The following is a 19,146-nucleotide window of genomic DNA, read 5'->3' on the forward strand; positions in this document are numbered from 1 at the left end:
TCATTTCCCCCAGACTGCCTGTACGACTTAGAAGCTTTCTTGAATTTCTACATTGTTATTTGGTATTTGGCAGTGAATATCCCATTGGCTGACATATTCCACTACAATATTATCAAGACTTCTTTATCAAAAGGCAAGTTTTCCCCAATTTTACTTGAGTGTGCACATGGAATATGTGTCCCACTTAATTGCAGTGGGAAAGAAAGAAAAAAAACAGTGAACTCTTGACTTAAAATGTAACTCACTGTTAACACAAGGGTCACACACACTGGCCAGTTGAAAAAATAGCCCCCTAAAAGCTGTTTGTAATTCTCATAGCAGTTTCCCACGGATATGAACTGAAAGGAAAAGAAAATACACTGCATATATATTCACTTAAAATGTTTTTCCTTTTCAAACCTCCATTGTTAGCAGGGAAACAAAATGCAGTATCTACAGTTAGAATATCTAGCTTCTCTGTCTGGATGATCAAGGTGTGATTGCTAAGCACAGGGTTAAAAAAAAAAAAATCACTGTTTAGCACAACCCAATGGGTGCCTGTTATCAAAACTATATGGAAGAAACTCTGAAGAAAAAACATCATTTCACAAATCCTTCTTCCTTGCCAAAAGCCCTATAAATTTATATGAGAATATAAAAGTACATTTTTATAGTCAGCTACAGTCACCATGGGAAAGCAGTTTTATTCAGGCTGAACCTTTTGGTCAGATGATTGTCATCACCTAGACTGAGCAAAGTTTAACTTCATTTATCCCACGGTCCATGCAGAGGCCGGAGCAGAGTGATGCATTTTTAAGTGACACACCTATCACTGAGAGAACTCTCACGTCATGCTTGCAGCACAGAACATGAAAAAAAGAAGGCAAAAAAGCCCAAAGCAAAAATGCCTCCAGGCTGAAACTTCCTGATCAGAGTAACTTTCCTTAACATGGTTGTTCTTCAAAGTCTGTTCCAAAGTACAGACTATGTCTGACACAGAAAGGGATCTACTTAAGAGTGTGGACTGAAGTCAGTGTTTGTGCACAAATACAACTCCATCACAAACCTTGCAAGACAGTGTGAATTGGCTTTTTTTTTTTTGTAGAAACATGTCTTGTGAAGTTGCTGTATAAATCAGAAACAATACATCTTATCTCCACAATACCACTATCATTTTGGCAGAACTTATCCAAAATGGTGCAACACAGTATTAAGTGCTAACTCACCCCTTTCTCACCTATGCAAGTACTTAAGGGAGGTTCTTGGTTGTTAGCACTTTCAAACAGGCAAATTATAGTAAGGAACAGAGGATGAGGAGTAATGCAGTTACACTACACACAATCCATGGCAGGTTGGGAAAGAGGCAAGTCTCCCAATTTGATGTCCTGTCTATGAGCTGAAGTCAACTTCCACTTCCTCCCAGTAGAAAGATCGGTTTTGAATCCCCTAAACTGCGACACCACAGCTAAGAGAGAGCCAGCTCTGACAAATATCACATGCTTAAAAAATATCATTTGACACAGCAGCTGTGCCATTTTATGCTTGTGAGGTTTCTGTCTTCATGTAAGCCATATTAAAATAAATGCAATGATTTACAAGGTTTTACCTGCCACCTTGCTGTAACAAGCTGGAATGGTATCACTAGCATCCAATAAATCCACATGCAGCTACTATTAGGATTGGGATAAATTTTGTAGCTTGATAGGAAATTAACCTTTTCAGTGTGTGATGGAGAGGCTTCCTAAGATTTCTTCTGCAACGACATCGTTAAGTGTGCAATGAGATTTCTTAGAGGAACAGAGACAGCTACTCCCTTAGCTTTTCAAAAGAAAAATCAGTTCTTGAATATCCTTCATATGAACTCCTTACTTGACTAATTAGCACAGCATCAAAAAATAGTCCTGACAGGCAACTGTACATACTGGGTACAAGAAATGGATTCCAGATGAGATAAGGAGTCAGTACCGCCTCATCTCTAAACACACTAACTTCATTCTTATTACCGTATTAAAATGGGAAAGCTGAAATTACTTTTCTAAACTGCTTTCTAGAGAATGTTAACTTCACCTAATCCTAATTGTCTTGAATAATTATGTTCTGACAAAATATAGATTATTTTATACATATATATATTTACAGATCAGCAAATTTTGAATTTACATGACTGAAATTTCCATTTAAAGAACCCAAAGTACAAAAACAACAACTGCAGCAATGCTGATGTCTCAAGTCAAAGAATCAGTGCGAGGAAAACATAGTAACAGAAGAATGAATAAAAATGGACACCAAGTATCACTTACTATCTTTTTAGATACTTTTTTTCTTCCACCCAAGAATGTAATTATTTTCACAGAATAATGCCTTTTTACAATACTGACAGGTCTTCTATTTATCTAGCTTCTATAGAAACCAATACTCAGGATTTTTGTTGATTCTGCAGTGACTGTTTTGCATGCATGTGCAATGAACTTCAAATTCACACATACAATTCAACAGTGAATAAAACAGTAACATGATACAATATTTACATTTATATTTCACTATTGTGGTTTTACTTATAAAGGATTCAGTCAGATAATTAGTATGACATTTATATTCTTTTAAATTTTACATAGGGTGTTTTATATTTCCTTACATGAAATAGCAGAAAGTACCATTTTCTTAATTTAATTAGGCAAGTCATTGGAAGGAAGGTCTCTTCTGCTCTGGTTGGAAATGCAGTGGTTTAGTTTAGCAACAAACTAAAGCAAACTAAAATGGACCAATAAAGTTAAAAAATAATGAGCTACTGACATTATTATATCTATTATTAAGCTGATCTGTAGTTTTATAAATATCTTCAGTGAGTTTCCTAGGAAACTCAGCTGACACTTAGTTTGACAAGCAATCTCTAAATTTTATATTATGCAAGCTGTGAACACAAAAGTACAGGTTTTAGATGTGCCTGCCAGTGCATGTGGGAACTATCAATAAGCTTTATTCTCTTTAAAAACCATGGCAATTTGAGCAGCAGTAGCAGCTATATAAGAATTTCTGAAAAAAAGATTCATAAATGCACAAATAAAAAGGAGGTAATTGTACATGAAAATTCTTTTCTCACTAAATAAATCACTACACAGCTCTGTGTAGATATTCTGACTCCACAAACAAAATGACAATTAAAAGAAAAATCATGTCTTGAGAATAATATGACTGACAGAAAACCCATGCTGTATTTGTGAGAGCGTACTTCGACATCCAAAGAACTGGAAAGAAGAAATGCTAAATCACAGATCAATACAACAAACTCGGCATTTTAATAACTCTTGATCTCCTTCAACCATTTTTATGCTCTCACCTGAACATTTCAATGGCCTCACATCAAAAAATTCCCAAGAAAAACAAGAAATCCAACCCATTCAAAATGCTTGTCTCTTTAAAAGGAAAACGTATTGTGGCAAATCTTTAAGGTTTTAAGTGAAGAATCCCAAAACTATCTTCAGGTAAGTTGTGGGGTCAGCAAACCTTTACAATTCAGATGGACCATTAAGAGCTTTGCAAACATCTCAGCCAGGCTCAAATAACTATATATATGTATATATATGGAATCAGCACTAGGACTTTTAATTACACACACCCCAAGTCTCTAGAGAGATGAAATGGAAAAGACTTTCTTTTTTCTTTTTAGTTTCTGCTGCAGTTCTCAAGACCAACATATTTATTGCACTTTTTTCCCCCTTCCCCCCCAATATATATATATTTTTTTAATCAGCTAAGCCATTACAATCCTGTTAATTCTTCCAGCAACATTTGAAACAGGAAACTGCAGATTTTTGTTTTCGAGAATACCTGAATACCTTAGGCTCTAAGGTTGGGCTTCAAGCAAACTCACACTATCCTGATGTATTTCTAGGTAACTTAGAAAGACATAATGAAAACAGCCTCCAGTAATATTCTAACCCCTAAAGGATTCATTTTCCCAAGTCATTTGCTGAAAATATCAGCAGAAATCCCTTGGAAGGCTTGGCAAAATTTAGTGGCTAACGATTTTCCTGCTGAATTTAAATCTATATACTTTAAGTACAGCTTCCACGTGCAAGAGGAGCACTCCCCTTGTCTCCCTCCACAGCACTCTGCAGCCACTTCCCACCAGGAGCCAGCATTGGTGAGAGGGCACAGCAGGGCAGAGGGAAGAGGGACAACCAGACCTGTTTGGGATCCACCCTGGCTCACGGGTGCTGTGCCCCAGTTTTGAATCACCAGTTGCTGCTGTTATGGAACAGAACACCCAAAACAGACACGCAAGTACTGAAGATGCTGCTGGAACAGAGCACGCCTCCAGCAGGGTTGGGAACCCACGGATGTACTTGTCACACGGCTTTGGCACCTGCTCCGTGCCCTGGATGCTCGCGGCTGTACGGAGGCTCTGTTTCACCGCGATCCCGCCCTCCGCGTCCCTCCAGCCGCGGTGACACGGGCGGTGACACACGGGCGGTGACGGGGGGTGACAGCCGGGAGGGGGCGCTCTCGGCCCGGCTCCCGCTCCTTTTCCTTCCCTTCCCTGCCCACCCCTTCCCCAGAGCGTGTCCGCAGGCGGAGTGAGGCTCTGCTGGCTCTCGCCGTGAGGTTTTTGCTCTAACACAGGTAAAACATGAATTTAGCAAAGATCTCCTGAATTTACTTTGCTCATCCTCTTTTTCAGTTTTCACTCCCGTACTTGCCCACGGCTCGCCAGCCTCCCAGCAGAGCTCATGCTGCGCTGCCCGGGGCTGGCAAAGGGCTGCGTGGAGATGACCAGAAACCGGTGGGATTCCTTCACCCATCCGCACCTTCCAGCTCGTCAGCAAGGAGAGCCTGCTGTGTCAGGAGATGAAAAGGTTAAACAGGATGCCAAGAGGGAGAGCAAAGTACAGTCATGCCTGAAAACCGCCAGCTCCTTTTCCGCCCAGGGAAGCTTGAGGATCTGCGGTTCAAAGCATCTGCCCAGCCCTCTGCTCGGCCTGGGGGGATGCAGCGGCTGGAGCCGGGTCACCACCAGTCTGCTGGGGACCACAGACAAGTGAGAGGATTCTACAGCCTTTAGCAAAGCTGTGTGTTTCCCTAGAGCAGCACCGGCCACTGTGCTTGCTCCAGAGGGAGAGGGGCAACAAGACTGGGAGGGTCTTGGGCCACCGATGGTGACCTCTCCTGGACACCCAAGTTTGCTGCACAAGCATGACTGGGAGCACATAATCCATCCCGTTTTGTCACTGGCCATGGCTGCTGCCAGCTGTGGCCCCAGCCACCATGAAGTCATCAAGAGCACTGCTGTCACGAGAGGCTTTACTGGTACCAGCCATCAATGCTCCCTCACCATTGCACAAAGCAGAAGTCCAGTTTGAACCCTATTGACTGATGGCACCTTTGGCCAAGACACTAAGAGCAAAGACAAAGAATGATGGCTGCAACCAAGGGCTCATACACCACTCATCGCGTGACCTTCTCTTGTAAGGAGCCAGACTGCTGGTGGCAACTGGGGGCACATTTGGTGAGGAGACAGAAAGATGGCCAAAACCCGTAGTTCTCCTGATCTATGGGTTTGGTTAAGGGAGTTTCCTAGCAGACATCCATTTCAAACTCACTTTCTCCACCACTAAGCACGTACTGCAGAACATCTCTAAGCTTCACAGGCTTTGGTATGTGTCCAGCTATTAAGCTAAACAAATGCACAAAGAGTTCAATTGCATTAAATGTTTCAGACATATGAGTAATACCCCCCTTCTGTTCAATAAGAACAATCTCACTTTTAACTGAAAATACATGAACTAAACTAAAAATGAATAAACAGTATGACTTCCATAACTGCTTGCCCCCACTGGTTCCCTAAATTTGTTAAGAAGCAGTGCAAATTTTGGGAAATGCATTTCTTCCTTCTAAATTTAGCAAACTAACCACTTCTTGGCTAAGCAGATGTTTTTGCTTTCCGAGCGAGAGGCCTATGGGGATCATCATTAACCCTCTTCTTAACATAAACACTGACTAAGACTTAAATCTGGAAAACCGTCATTCACACAGAAAGGTTAACAGGCTCCAGGAGAAATGAGACTCATCATCTGCAACTTCTGCCACATGGGATCTCAGAGAACAGGTAAGATGACAGGCAAAGAGAGAATAAAGAAGAAAGGTAATTTATTTACTTATTTTAAAAGGGACATTATTTTTCTACTGCGTGTGTTCAGACGTTTTATTCCCAGGGGTGCAAGTGGTGGAGACACTGCAAAACACAGAGTAAGAATGAAGCACTGATAAAATCTGAGGCTTAGACTGGCACATGCAGACCCTCCTTCTGACCAGCTTGAATCCACTAAATTCAGTGTATCTTCTTCTTCCTTGTGAGTGGATAATCCTAGGCAGGCAATTGTTATGTGCATATTGATACACCCATGGAGTGTTTATACAGATCCAGATTTGAGTTCTGCAATGTAAAGGCTACACAGAACACATTCTGCAGTCATAAGTGCAATTTTGAATAGAGGACCCAAAGATAAAAACCTGAAAGCAGAAAGCTCATATTGTGGTATCCAGAGAGATCTGGATCCTGACTGCTTTGTGAGCTCATGTATGGCAGATTAGGATCTCTTTATCCACTGTCTGAATGAAACAACTGTTTAGCATCTTCCAGCAACTACACAGACTGGTGCTGGAAGGGAAGCTGAGAATACCTGAAACATCAGATGAGACACGTGGGCAGAATGCAGCTGTCCCATCAGGACCTGCAAAATGTGCCTTTTGACAGAAGAACAGATCAAAACCTTGGGTTTATGTCCCACTAACTGAAGTGCATACAAGACCTCACCTCCATCTCTTCTGGTCAACTCTTCAAAAAAGACTTGGACTTTTATGTTCAGAAAAGCTGAGCTGTGGGAAAAAGTCTTGATAATAACTCAAAGCTATAATATGCATCAGGTTTACAAACAGCAGATACATACCACAGCATTGCCAGGGGATGTCAAAAGTTAACAAAATGTATCTTCCCTGGATGTTGCAAATAGAGCTTCCATTGTTGCTTACAAGTTTATCTTGTTCTCTCTAATGGAAAATTACTTCAGTGCAACTCACACATTCTGGTTGATGGTTTTGTTTTCAAAAATGGTTGCACTGTAGATATCTTCCTAGTGTACACAAATTCACCAAGCACTTTGAGACCTGAAGAATGCCAAATCCAGGTTAGAAACAGCAATGGTTGTTGGAAATTGAAGATCACTTTGGTGGAAGTGGTTTGGAATAATAAACCTGTTATGGTGACTGCCAAAAAGGAAAAACCACTTTGACTGCAGGTTTCTACAAAAGAGAAAGCAGAAAATCCTCAAATAGGAGAAACAAAGGTAAAAAAAACCTAGACTGAAGAGGAAGTCATGAGAAGTTTGTGTTTACCTGTGGCACCAGTCCAAACCCAGTGCAAGAGAACTTGCTGCCAAAAGTTCTCAGGCCTAAAATCAAGCCAGATGATTCCCCAAAGAGGATGCTAATACTCTCTTGAAAACCCAGATGAAGAATAGTGAATTCTTTAGGGTGGTGAACGCTCCTGGCCAGAAAAAGCACACATGCATGTTTCTTACTGCTTTCAGACCTGTGCATTTTTGCTGACATGTAAATGAAAGGAACAGCATGTTAGAATCCTGAGCAAAACAAGAGTCTTATCTCTTTGCTTTCACCTATCATGCTTGTCAGGTGTTGACATGGCCAGGAGAATTGACATGGCTGGAGTCTGAGTGAGTGCTGGTGTTAAACAGGAGAATTGCAGTAGCCTCAAGGATTGAAATTTGAATCACAGGATCACAGCTCTCATGAGAATGTCTTGGAGGCTCCAAGACAGAGACAGCATCTGAAGTTTCTACAGATAACACCCATTCAAGGAATATGAGGGCTCCTGACAACCATCCTACCAGAGAAGAAGCTTTCTGAGATTGCATGTAAAACCTGAAGTATGCCATCAGTGCAAACTAAGGAAACAGAAAAATATTTCTAAGGAAAAGTCAGGAAGGCAAGCAGCTTCCTGCACAGTGGAAAAAATAAACTCTTAATGCTGACCTTGCAGAACACCTGGAACAATTTCTTTTACCTTACTGCAGTTTATGAAGTGTGGTGACAGATCATTTCTCTTTTGCACTCCTTAATCCTTGTCCCAGCTTTAACATGCACTCTCATACCTTTACCTTGTGTGAAGGATGCGTTTCACTAAAGGTAAGGGTCATGCTGGACACAACTCTGAGTAATCCTTTGATGTGCTGGGCTGCTGTGGGGTTCACCAGTTTCTTCTCAGAGTTACTGACATTGGATATTACCTTGTCAATGTTCAAGGCAAGAAAACTTACACAACAGGCCAAAAATCAATGGCTCAGGAGTTAAGGACAGAAGGATGATGAGAACTGACATCCTTCCAGCAGTTCCTGAGCATTTAACCTCCAAACACCCAACAGAACCACCTCACCCATCATTCAGAGGTAGACCTGTTGCCTTCCCTTTAGCAAAGCACAGCAACACGGCAACGGTTCATCTTCAATGGGAAGGACTCAAAGCTTGTTCTTCCCAAACTTGCTCATGGAAGCAATGTTTATTAGGGCTAGAGTTTATTAGGGCTTCCCTAATTGTAGTCTAGAGCAGACAGGTTATCCTTCTTATTCCCATGTACAACACACTCCACAGCTATTAATGAAAAATAGTACCAGGTAAATATCTGTATATGATCATTTGCCCTAGAAATTACCAGGTGAAAGTAGTAACATCAAGCAGAGGTCTAACAGTACAGATAAAAATGCTAGACATAACCATTAGAGTCATAAGAAAATTCCTGTATCATTACAAATGCTGCTGCTGCTGAGATGTTTTCATTAAATCACCATTATCCTGCCCATTTTAGAACAGAATATATTTAACCACTGAATGTATTCAAGCAACTGGTCACACCACCTACAGCTTGGCTGAGTGATCACCTCGGGTAGCTGGAGGAAGGCATGAAGCTAAAGCAAGAAGATGAATTGTTACTACAAAAATGGAAGGAGAAGAAAGCAGTGACTATATCCAACTTGCTAATAATTGGCCTAATTCCATTTAACAGCTATAAGCTATTTAAACAGCTCAGTGTTAAAAACTAGCCCTACAACCCTGCTAACTGTACATCTGAGAGGAAGTCACATTAACAACTTCTTACTATTAATAGAGCATTTTGTGAAAAGCCTTCCTAATGCTGTACTCCCTGTAAGTTTCTTTACATTCTCATCAATTTTTCTTGACTTTTACAGTGCACAGTGCATTTGTACTATTAAAACAATATACAATGAGTTGAGTTTGAGGAATGAGGAAAATAATTATGCAACAACCTGATTATGTCCTGCTTCGAGTTACTTTAAAGATTAAGTTATGCTTCTGTTTTTAATCTCTCTACCCTGTACCAAACAGGCAGCTGTCATTTCTTGGGTCTCAGCATGGCCCAGCCAGCCTGAGGATCTGCAGGGAGCCACCTGGGAGCCTGGCAGCTGCAGCTCCTTGCAGGATTGTGGCCAATATCACTACCCCTGAGGGCATGATAGTGCTACTATGAGAACAACTTCGGCCTTTACAGCTGAAAAGTCACCCTGCCACTTCCTAGAGCTATTGCTTTGCACCATGTTCACATCTACAAGAAAGGGCAGAAACTTGATAAAAGCTACCTTATTGAAAAAAAATTCACCAAGGCCAGTTTCAGATCCTGGACTACTCTTAAAACTCCTAAAAACAGGCACTGAGAAAGAAGCTGAACTTCCTAATTCGTCTTCTCCATCCATACAGTTAGTGGGAAAAACGTGCAAGATTTATGCAGTAGCAGCTGGAGAAGGTTGAAAAGGAATATACAAATAAGCCATAAATGTCAGAAACCCAAAGCCACATATCAGTTCAGATCTCAAAATGTTGTCTTTTCTCTCTTTTTTTTCTTTTAAAGAGAAGATTAAAAATACTATTTCCAGCTTGAATGTAACCTGTGGAAATGGAAACCAGGAATCATTTGTTCTTTAAATATGGAACTATCACTCATGTTCACGCAATGATTTATAGCTGCCTACATATATAGGCAGGTCACCTTGTGGTCAGGCTCCGAGGGCAGGTGCAAGTTTTGTATTTTCAGGGAGAAAAGGAGATGCCTTTTTATACTTTGGCTTTTTCTTTCTCACTGGAAACATAAGGATGCCTAAAACAACAAATTCCCTAACAGATTCCCTTTCCCTCACCAAACCATGTCTACGACATTGTGGCTCAGATGCTGGGATATGCTCTGAGAAGGAGAGTGCCCAGCACTTGTGCTGAGGGCGAGAACGACTCTTGTGAAGACCTCTAAGGATCTGAACTGCTTTCACAGAAAGTCTGAATTCAACCAAACCTCTAATAAAAAAGTTCTTCAAGCCCTCAGGAAGTAGAGGTGGAAGGATCCAAAGTGGAGTGTAAGGAAGAAGAAGAAGAAGAAAAACCTTTATCCTCTGGGATTTTATTCTCTGGGATCTTGGCTCTACAATGAGATGAAACTCTCAATCACACTCTCCATCACACAGAGTTGGACATTTTTCAAACAAGAAGTCTGGGAAGCTTCATTAAGTGATACCAGACCTAAATTGCAAAGTTACAAACAAAGCCTCAGCCCCAAGCGAAGGCATATCCTATTGAATAACTGTCTTTGCCCACCACCTAAAAAATGAATTTTTAGATTGAGTGTATATTATTTTTAAAAGTGGTCTTCCCTCTAAAAAAACCTTTCTTCAAAAGGCTTTTAATGATAAAGTCCACTGCAATTCAGTGAAAATTAATTAGGGAGTACACACTGTATTGAAATCATCACAGAAACAGAATTAAACCATGAAGTTTTGTTGTTGTTTGTTTCTTCTGCTTCCACCCAAATGTGGATCCCAAATACCAGAGCACAGGTATGGCAGCTAAATCTGTAAGCATTTATTTTAATCAAATAAGCACAGAGATAATTGCAAATCTTATAATCCCTTCAAATTGTTAGTAACCTCCTTAATTAGATTACACATAATCCAGTCCTAACTCCAGCACTACAAATACTGATCTCCTGCTCCTAACAAATGTCTGTACTGCAATGGGGCATCATGCATTAGATGTCAAAACAATTCCTTCAGAAGAATAATAACTTTGCTTTGTGGGGCATTACTTTGTTTGGGGGTGTCTTGACAAAAATTTTAAGAAAACCCAAAAAGTACAGGTTTACAACATAACTGTGATATTTTGAAATCAAAAGCCATTTATTACTTCAGCAGACACTGATACTTCATCTGTTTTGCAAGATGTTTTTTTGAGAAGGTCTCAATGCAATTCATTCAAAAAGTGAAAACAAATAATACTCATATTTAAATGAAATGATAGACTACGGTTTCTAAATTTCAGTATTTTTAAAAGTATTTCTAATACCTTGAAAACCCTACAACAAATCAAGACATGTAAGTAACAAACAACAACACATCTTTAGGACATATATCTTCATTTATTGGTTACATGTTAGATTTGGGCCTGCTCTAAATTCAGCTCAAGCACTGCAATGTACTTCTGAGCAGATTTGGTGTCAAAACCTCATGTGGACAAAAGCCAAATTAGAGAAGTGAGAAAATGGGGATGTTTCCAACCTTTCTAAATGCCTTGTGTTTGTGTTTCTCCCCGTCTCAGCACTGAGAAATTGTATGATGGGCTCCACCACCACCCTTTGTGGATGTCCCGGGCCACCTCTGCTCCTCTAGAAAAGACATGGACAGCCCATGCCCGCAGGAAAGAAATGATGACCAAAATTAATCTGGAGCATAATAGAAGTGCGCTGAAAAACTGCTGACCCTTTCCTCAAAACTGACACCATTGTCAGGGTGAGCATTTTTTTCACAGAATCTACAAGTAAGAGGGAATTTTGTAGAACAAAAGTAGGTAAAATAAACTCAAACAAATGGCAAGATATTTTGACTACATGTCAGTTTTGAGCTTCCCTGCACTTTTTTTTATTATGTCAGAGTGATTAAATATTTTAGATATACAGAAGGACTAAGTTCAGTGCAAGAAAAATTTTGATTCTACCAAGACTCCCTCATAAGCATAGTTTTAAGGATGTAAGTAATCCTACTGATTGTGACAAGACCTTGGAATTCAATGGGACAGCACTCATGCTTAAAAGATCAGTAATGTGTGCAAAATTCTGGATATGTGGAGCCTTAATGAAGGGTTGTCCCCCTCAAAGCAAATGAAGACCCAACTCTTCACTCACTGCAGCCCAACTCTAAACCCCACAGTCAGAACTACTGCCCAACACCATGTGACATCACAGCATGTCTCTGTACTTAGAAAGTACAGAGGTGGCTTTTTATTCTGGGGAATGATCACAACTGTGTCATTCTCCTCAAGTGTAATTATCTTGCTATTAAGAGTAACCTGTAATTTTTCAGAAATCCAGCAGCTTTAGATACAGATTGTTAGCCCTCTCTCATATCTTCCAATGCTTAGCACAGGATATAATAAATGCAAGAAAAACACGCTACCTAACAGTGGTTTTGTCCACATGTGACCCAAGGGAACCACCAGTGCACAATCCACCACCAGCACTGACAGGCTCCTCTGCAACCTCCACCAAGCCACCAGGATCAAGGCAGGCTCCAGCTTTACCTCTTAGTATGGTATATTGTATTTTAAACACTTCTCCTCATTATAATGTGGATGATCCTATGGGGACACTGCAGCAAAGACACAGACTAGGTCTGTCCTTGCACTTTCCAGGAAGGGCCTGCTGTCTCCCTGGTGACTGCCAGGGCCAGGATCATTTGCCACAACAAAACAGGGGCTGGCCCATAAGCTGAGGGGGCCCCAGGACACTCACTGCTTATACAGCAAGACCTGCACACTGATCTGTCGAAACAACTAGGAAAACCAGGAAAACCCCATAATTTGCCATCATTAACCCCAACTTGCCTCTTGAGAAGAATAGCCTCACAAGTGCTAAGGAGGTTTTGTTAATTATGCATGCAGGATTTGTTTTCCAGTGTAATTGATTTTCTTCAGCAGTTCACCTTAAAATGTTTTCTGTTCTGGCAAGGAGTACAACATCCTGCAACACCCGTGCCCTGCTTAATTACATCAGAAGAACAAAAAAAAGACCAGAAAAGTGAATTAAGCTCTAGCATCTCAGCTCTTTACAGCCCTACCCCACCTCTATCCTTTCATGAAGTGTTTTTAAGTTAAATTTGTTTGCTTTGAGAATCTGAATGACTATGGTCTTTAAATAGGACAGAAGACAGAGGTGCTGGAAGTAGAATACAAGAGCACAGCATTGGTGATTCAACTAGACTTTTTTTGTATTTAGTGCTTTAACACAACTATACTGATTATCACCAGAAGTCTGGTAATGAGCTGGCTACAATTAAAATTTAGTATAGCTGCCATATACACACCAATAGTCAAAGATGTGTCCACGCACAACACTGCGTGAGGGATTCAAAGTAAGAGTTTTACAAAAGAGCCAGTGCACTGTGGCATCATAGCTTCTATGAAAATGATCAATGTTTTAACATTAAACATGACCTACAATTGTTAAGGAAAGGAGTGGAATAAAAGATATAATGAGAAAGCAATGTTTTAACATTAATAAATAAAAATAATACTGCCAAACTACACCCAACTGAGAAAATGAATTATGACATGACATGAAATACACATGCAGTGTTTTGAGGGAAAAAAATGCATTTCCCATAACCCACAACCCAACATTTTTAGGCAGTCAATATTTCCTGTAACTGTTAATAAACCCATTTACGTAGATGAGCGCCAAATCTAGACAAGATGTCTTTAATTCTGACTATCCCCAGAACACACATTCAAGTGATTGGGACTGCCCCAGGTAGCCACACAGCATGTTTAGAGTTTTACAGATATATACTGATACACATTTTTATCAGTGTTGAAGAGCTTTGTTCTGTTATTTACATCATCTACTGAGCATCTGAAGGAACATCCCTGAACACAGCAGGACAAAGAATATTGTGGAAGAAACAGTTTAGATAGAAATATATAAAAATTGAAACCATGAAAGAAAGGAAGGTTTGTTATTTATAGTACAAAAGAAATTCCATCTGGTCAGGCTGTGGGTTTTTTCTTGTAGAAATTAAACAGGAAATTAATTTCTCCCCTTCCCCCTCTTACAAAGCAAGGCATTTTCACTTATGATGCCAAAAGCTTGATATTTGTAGATTTGTCTGCCATCAGTCATTAATCAGCCTCATACAGTTTATAGGTAGACGGATATTTCCTGACAGTTACAGAAAACAGATTTAGAACTGAAGCTGGAAATTATATAAAGACAGATATATAGATACACATCTTAGCACCCTGGAGTACATTTCCAAAAATAAACTAGTCAAATGGTTATCTTCCTAAAAAAGCTGATTGCATAAGCATAATTACACTAAACACAAGTACCTGCACTATCTCTGTGCATGTTATAAATAGTTCAAAGTTACATTATACAGTCTTATTCTAAAACGCTATTGTTCTAAGTTCATGCCTTCTCTCACAATCCTTTCAAAAAAGGCCCTCAGCTCTCACCACTAGCTATTTTCTGTCACTGCTGTAGAACTTGTTAGAATGCAAATACACTATTTCCACCTTGCAACCTGCACTCCTTATCCAAAGAAAAATTCCAGCAGCTAGGAAAGTTGCTTGATCATATCACTCTTTCTCTACTCATGACCAGGATTCCTCTGCTTGCTTACAGGGTCTTAATTCTGTAACTCAACAGCTTTTTGCCATCTTGGAAAAAACAACTGAGAGAGGTGTGTATTTCAGAGTACAATTTATTCAAGATCCTCTTCAGAGACCTTAAGCTGAGACTGTTGAGGATATTCAGCTGGATCCAAGAACAGAAAAAATCTCCTGCGAAGTACTAGATAAGAGAAGCACTATGTGCTGGATGCACACTGAGAGTGCTGGGGTTTTTCCCCCTACCTGTCTCGCTTTGTGACATAAAATTCCTCTTGCTGAATTTGTGCAAGAAGGCCCAAATCTCAGCCTAGCAACAAGTAGAAAGTGAGCATAAGAAGCACCTATGAGAGGGGGGAGATAGACTGGCATTGCCAAGCATTACCATATAACACTGTTCATCAGCATCAACTCAGCACTCAGACTTATCACCACTGTATTAACACAAAATATGTATATTTTTCATTAAAGTGGTTAAATCTGTCAGTGATAGGTAGTTGCTTGATACAAACTTCAATTATAAATCACCTGTCATTTAAAGGTTAAGACCAGGGGGGCAAACCTAACCCCAAGGAGGAGGCCCTCTGTCAGCAAGAGCAGTTCTGCTGCAGGACACAAGCATGACAATGCTGTGGGAGGGGACCCTTTGCAGGATGTTTTGCTGACAGCAAGGGTTTTGTTTAGAAAGAGGATACAGATGAGCTGTAGTTTGTACCCATGATGACAACTAAGAAAATATCACCTCCTCAGCCCCATTTCTGCATGCTGCATATGCAGTAGGTAGTTCTTCCTATACGTGGGATATAATCAGGAATGTAACAACTAAAAGCAAGCCAGCTGATATTACTTAAAGTTGATGAAATAACTGAGTATTTCTAAGAAAATACACAGAGACACAAACAAACAAAAGACAATCCACAACAGCAGAAAAACACCTGTATGCCTTACTCAATTATGTTACACAATACAAGGATATTTCTGCCTTCTGTTGGGTATTTATAACAAAGTTTTTTTGATGTTTAATCTCATAGGGGCAGGCATTTTTCTGCCCTGTGCCTAGCTGACAAAACAAGTGCCTACCCATGTTTCAGATACTGGAGGGATTAAGTGATTTCTGAGAGTGGTCAGGCACTGAAATAGGTTGCCCAGTGAGGTGTTTAAGAGGTGTCTGGATCCAGCCCTGGGTGATGTGGTTTAGGGTTTTACAGAGGTAGTGTTGGGTTCATGGTTGCACTTGGTGATATTAAATGTCTCTTCCAGCCCTGAGTCTAGGTAAACATGCAGCTTATTCTACTCCCAGTGGAATTAATGCAGCAACTTGACCTTCTTTCCTAGAATGAAATCAAGCACACTTTGCAATTTACCTTTGAAGCTCAGCAAGGGGTGTGAAGGCTACTAAATACTTCATATTTGTAGAACAAGTAAGAAGGGTTTTCCCAATGTGTCAGGAAACATGATTATTAAAATCCAGTATCATTACTTCAAATTAATAGAGTTGAGAATAATGGAGCAAGATGTGGAAACTAATAAAGAAAAAGAGATAAATATCAAAGAAAAGGCCATTTGGATAAGGAAGAGGAAATGCTGAAGTAGAGCTTACGAAACCTACATTACAGAAAAAAAAAAAGACACCCACAGGATAGGTACATAACTATGTATTTGAGAAAATTATACCTCAGACATTATCTTCATGGTGATCCACAGGCATACAGAAAATCACTGCAGACATTGACTGAAATTTAAATTAGCTAGATCAATCATGGATAGCTGTATATCTGCTATGTCAAGGCTTTAGCACCTGAGCCTTGTATTTTAGAAACCTGACTGTATTTAGGCTTCTTTTTTCTGCACAGGTGCCCAGACTGGTTAGGTTAATGGCAGGCTGGGTGTGTCCACACGGGCTGCAATTGCACCTGTAGTCTGTGTCAAAAGATTCAAAGAGCCTGAAAAGGAGCTGGCAAGAGAAGAAATATGAAAAAAACCTTCTGAATTTTGTAAATCAGTGGAAAGTTAAGGCTCATGTATAGCAGCTTCTTCACCAGAGACTGTGGAACAAGAAAATTACACCTCTTACAAGCAGTTTACAAATATTATGTCCTTGCAAAGGTTTTGCAACTATATATAATAATGCCAGCCTTGATCTAGTTGTATTTAATTCACTACCTAATTAAAACAGTTCTATCTGCCAAAGTTAATTTAAGCAGTCATATGTTAACCCAGCATAATTTTCAAGAAACCTTCTTCCTGTACAATTATATTGCCGTATGTTAATAGGATGGCTTTTAATAGATTTTTTGTTTACATACATGTCATAACTGACCCATTGAAAGATTGTATCCTAGTATCCAAGTAAAGTAGCATCTGTTCTAAGTTCCCCTGCAGCTAGCAGATTCACAGCAACTATTACTCCAACTTGCAATTTTTTGCATCACTAAGAGCTCAGTGCAATTACTTCCTAAGTGTGCCACCTCTGCTCTATGCTTCATTCAGTAAAATCTGTTTTATGGGTGTTTTAGTGGCGAGCTGTGCTGTAGAAGCTATAATTTGTGAGCTGGATGTGACATACGGCCTCAGAGGCACGCCGATTTATTTATTTTGCTTACTCCTGATAACACTGAGGTGTGTGTCTAAAAGGCCAGCATGGCATCCAGCGAGCAGGAGATTCCCCACCCTTGCTGCCTGCCTTGGTTTCCTCCCAGGGCTGGGACAGGAAATGCAGTGGTTGCAACACACACAACTGCCAGCCCTCCTAAGCAGTGTCAGCACTGCAAGGCCACTTAGTTTGGCCACAAACATGTAGGTGATTACTGACTTCTGTTTCGGTGTGGCAGATCTGCTGGGAATAAACAGCAAATTACTTGTTACAGAAAGAACAACATTGTTTGCTAGTATTGGCCAAAGCACAATTACCTCCTGCTCTCCAAATTCTGTTTTTCTGAGACCTAAACACACCACAAAAATTCTAGATGACAACCAACTACTTTCCTGTGATTTACAGTTACTTCAAATAAAAATGTTTTCAGCTTATTTGTGTTTTGAAGTTACAATGGTAGAAGCCATTCTAGCAAAAAGAGACATGAGAATGTGTTGCATCTTGCATTTTAAAGAGGAAGAGATGGGTACTGGAATAAGGAGGCAGCGTACCTGTGCAAAGGAACTGAAAAGAAGTAAGTTCAGGGGTTTATTCAGAGATATTCATGGCCATATCTTGTAATTTTAGCTTACAGTAAGGCAGTATGGTACACTCAGATTCTCAGTTCATGCAGCAACTGTGAATTCTGAGTTCAGCTGGGTGCTCCCTTGGTTTGGCTACAGGCACTTGAAAACCTGGCCTCAAAAAGTCAAAATACTTTCCTTAAAAAAAAAAAAGAAATATTAATATCTGAATGAATAGTTTACAAACTCTTGGCTCCAAGTTTTGAGTTACCCAAAACATTCCATGAAAAAAGACTTAATCATTATTGAATGAATTTAGAGTGCATGAAACATTCTTTAACAATTTCCTGTTTCGACTCTTTGTTTCTTAGCTTTTCCTATTCTCAACATTACATTCTATGTTGATTTTTTTTCCTGGCTGCAACTTGCCTAAAATAAAAAAATAAACAAAAATGTACAGCCAGTGGGTCAGATGGGGCTACAGGTCCTCTTTGATATCAAAGCCTACTAAACTGACAATTCCAAGAAGACTCACGGCACCTATACAGGGCTCATGCCACGTCTGATGTGCCTAGGAGCCCGTATCACTATTCCTTCCAAACCTAGATGCCAGCTTAAGTGACTCTTCTCCCAGCCCAGGGGGGAAAACCCAGGCAGGAGCAGCAGGGAGGTAACAAGAGGGATGTATCACACTCAAGAGCTCTTTTGTGCCATTCGTGACACAGCTGGCTTTGATATTTGAATTTCTCTTGATGTTCCTATCGTACATTAATCTCATATGACCCTGTTTTGCATAGGCTGCTATTGTAGGGAAATAGTACAATTCAGCTTAGGCTGACAACCTTTTCCCTAAGTCCTTTTCCACAGCTATTTGCATTTACTGTAAGGCCAACAATCACTCTCCCATCTCCCAGGCTTCTGAAAGAGAAACCCCAACAAACTCAAGTCCTGAAGTCCATTAAAATATGTGCACGTGCAGGATCAACCAAGGATGCATTACCTGAACAGGTGGTTTCCAGGAAGAAGGGAGGCAGCCTGTTTTTTTTTTTTTTTTTTAAACTATTAAGTGAAATGAAAAATTTCAACACCTTTCTTAACCTTTATAAAGGCTGTGTCTCAGCTGCTTGAGTAATAATAAGGTGATGCTACAGACTGACCATAAGCTTTCATGGCATGGCCTTTGCAAGTGACTCTGAGTAACAGACAAGACAGTCTTGAAACTACCTAGCTTGTACTTGTGCCTCTGATAGCATGCAGACACATGGAAACCAAAGTAAACTA

The 19,146-nt window shown here is 40.1% G+C and overlaps 1 protein-coding gene across 2 annotated transcripts in view; it reads right to left on the minus strand.

The window, feature by feature from the left end:
- The window catches only part of GNAL (G protein subunit alpha L), a 179,865-nt gene that overhangs the window by 13,240 nt on the left and 147,479 nt on the right, over positions 1–19,146 (minus strand). The gene's annotated exons all lie outside the window — the stretch shown is intronic.

The sequence above is a fragment of the Molothrus aeneus genome, chromosome 1 (assembly GCF_037042795.1).
Source record: "Molothrus aeneus isolate 106 chromosome 1, BPBGC_Maene_1.0, whole genome shotgun sequence".
Classification (NCBI taxonomy): Eukaryota; Metazoa; Chordata; class Aves; order Passeriformes; family Icteridae; genus Molothrus; species Molothrus aeneus.